A 3,622-nucleotide genomic window follows, 5' to 3' on the forward strand; every position below is an offset into this window, starting at 1 on the left:
TGTGTGTGTGTGTGTGTGTGTATATACATATATACATATATACATATATATATATGTATATATATATATATACATATATATATATACATATATGTATATATACATATATATATATATGTACATATATATACATATATATATATATACATATATATACATATATACATATATATATATACATATATACATATATATATATAATATAGTTTTCCGTGGGAAATTATCTAACCGACAACCATCATTATGAGCATAAGTGATGATACATTGTCTTGCCTACGCTGCCAGAACTGTTATATACTTTGCCGTCACATAGAATTACTTAACTTAGTGATCCACTAGCTACACTTATGTGATCATCTAAAAAAGTATGACATATTCATACCCATGATGACTACATGGTTTATGAAGACTTGAGTTAATATGAAATCGCATCCCCATATCGGTGCTCAATACTACTACCGAAATATACTTAGCTCATATGTTTTTAAAAACAACTTTCTTTCTTTGATTTGAGATAATTACTCAAACTTAGCATAAAATCTCTCTTGAAATCGATGTTCCCTTTTCTTGCTGAAAACTCTTTTGGAAATCTCTGTTTCCCTCTTATCTTAAATGTGAAAAAATTTATAAATCTTTGGGAATACTTAGTCCCCTATAGCTTTTGAGAAATGAACTCAGCTCTTTTATTCTTAGTTTAACTTGAACTTTTAGCCTTAAAACAAAGTTAAAACATTTGTAAAATACTCTTGAAAACTTTGATGAACTTCCTTGACTTAACTCTGAATTTTGATCTTAACTCTTACTTGAATTTGACTCTTAATTGATCCTTGAATTGAATTATATATTCAAGGATTCTTGTTTGTGTTTGGAAAGACCCCATGATATTTAGGAATGGTTTTGACTTGAGAAAAGTTATGAAATCATCATCTTGGAACAAGTCCGCATCGTAGATATGCTCCTAAATAAATATTTACGGAATCGGATTTTGAGACAGTGAAGTCCGCTTCATGTCTGCGATTCGGAGAGACTTTTTGCTCACTGGGGAACAAGTACGCGTTGTGGACTTGTTTGACGCAACCTGTCCAACTTTTTCCTTCTTCGATTTTGAATCCCAATTCACCCAAACTCGAATATTTTCCTCAAAATTATTTTAGATCCTGATACCTAACATTAATACTCATGAATCTAACTCGAAGCAACTCTAAAACTCCACAATTAAGGTCTCAAAATTTCAACATTCAACTTAATTCAAGAACACACTTAAATTCAATAATAGAAATCAAGAACATCAACTTTCAGCCTTTTTAGAACGTATTTCACTGAATAAAACACGTTTTGCGCGTGGGTGAACGAACCTAATTTCTATGAGAGACTCACATACCTTTTAGGGATCACCCCGAAGAAGTCCACAATCAACTATCGTTTTCTTGGAATTCTTGCTATCCTGTTGTGTTCTTTCTTCAAAAGCCATAACGTTAATTCTCAAACATTCTAAACTAAACCAAGTTTGGTTTTTGCCCAAATTATCCCTTAAAATGAATATGTAAGGAAAAGACAATTTTTTCCTTCCCAAATTCGGATTGGGCTTTCCTTAATCTAACATCCCAACTTTCGAAAGGCATAGCTCACTCATACAATATCAAAATTACTCAAACTCGGCGGCGTTGGAAATATTGTTCCAAGGGATTTCTAACCATATCTGGAAGTATTCCTAAATCATCGTGAGCTAGAAGTTATGACCATTTGGAGTTGACCAATAACTCACTTTAACTTGCTACCAATTTTTTTGATTTCCTTATACTTTCCAAAAATGATTTTTTTTTGTTTCTTAGCTTATTCTTAGCTATTTAAAATTTTGAGATGTTACAAAGATCCTCTTAACCATTTATAGCATTGAGTGCTACTTCATATCAAAGATACCGTCAACGGCATTTGACTTGATTCCAATACGACATAACTTATCGAGATCTCTTCATTTTCATCATTTTCAGGTACGTGAGCTTTTGCCAAGGTTTTATGAAGTGTTATGTCATAGTTCTCTTTCAAAGCACTTACCTCATTATCTTGACCATTTTGATAATTTGCTCCTCATCTTTCTCAAAGAGTTTTACATTTGGAATCAATTGGTCTATTACGCTTCTAGCGTACCATAGACTTTGTCTTTCAAGGACTATTTATCAGAGCATTTGCATCTTAATTAAGATATTGGGTCATCAAATACATCTGACAATTATTTGCAAAATTTTGCAAATGAATTATCTCTAGAACTTCATGTTTGCATTTGTTTTTAACGAGGATCTAGATAATTCACCCCACACATAATTTTTAGATGCTAAACATATCTCCCCCTAATGTCAGGAAATATAACATTTATCCCAACCTCATTTGGGGATCCATCTTTGTGTGTGGTGGAACAATAAAATCATATATATGTGCACAAATCATATTTTTAGATGAAAATTATTTGGTTTCTAACCCTGATCCAATTTTGTTGGGATAACCTTGTTGGCTTGATGCATACATGTTAAATAAACTCATCTCATACAAAATTTTATTTGAGAGATTTGTTCTCATAATCAATGGTCTAGCTATAATTGGAGGCATACAATTTCGGCTTAATCAACCAGCATAATCAACATGATTCTATAGTTTGAAACTGTGCTCTTAATTTAATAATACGAGCAAACAATCTTACAAAAATCAAATTTTAAGTTTATACGCACATGTGACCATACCATAGATGCATCTATTAAATCATAATAGTAAACAATCCACATGACAGGTGAATAGGCCATATTCACCTTTTTATATGTTCCAAATAATTTAAGGGGATACAATCTCAACCTTAACTGCTACAATGATCATTTTATAACGAGAACGAGCTACAAAAGTGAATTCTCTTGAAGAATCTTTTATTTCTTCAACATATAGCCACGTGAATTCTCAATTTCTTTTGCATCACATTTGAATTGGAATTGACAACCGATTATTCCAACTGATATTTATTCTAGTAAGCTTCTAGTTTACTTTTGCATGTGATTCCATCATCATTCCTATGTATAAAACAAAAAAGAGGGAAACAAGGGTAATCTTATACATAAATATTTATAACCCACTTTTGTTGTAATAATTTTTGAAAATATTAAATCTTCCCATAATTTATAGTCTCAATATAACATTTTTCTTTTCAATTCTTTCGAAACTTAAAAAGTCTCATTTGTGACTCACTACAACCCCAATATTCTGAACAACTTCATTCCTCTGGATAAAAATTACCTTCACATTTGAAGGACCCTCTTAAGAACCCATAATGTTCTTCCTTTTCATTACCACAATAATGATCATTAACATTTTACCACATTCATATTTATACATTCAACTGCTTGTCATTTTTAAGACATATTATGTACTGCTATCATATTTACATTAAAAAAATGGAGCAAATCAAAATTTATAAATTTCATGACTTTGAGTCAAAAGTATATGACTTTATGTTAGTCATATCATATCATCACTATAGTGCATTAAGACTTAAACCAATGTCTTACACATATAAAGACGCCTTTGGTCATAAATCAATGTGACTTGAATCCAGTTTCTTATTGCACACCGAGACTTTAAC

The sequence above is a fragment of the Solanum pennellii genome, chromosome 8 (assembly GCF_001406875.1).
Source record: "Solanum pennellii chromosome 8, SPENNV200".
NCBI classification, from domain to species: domain Eukaryota; kingdom Viridiplantae; phylum Streptophyta; class Magnoliopsida; order Solanales; family Solanaceae; genus Solanum; species Solanum pennellii.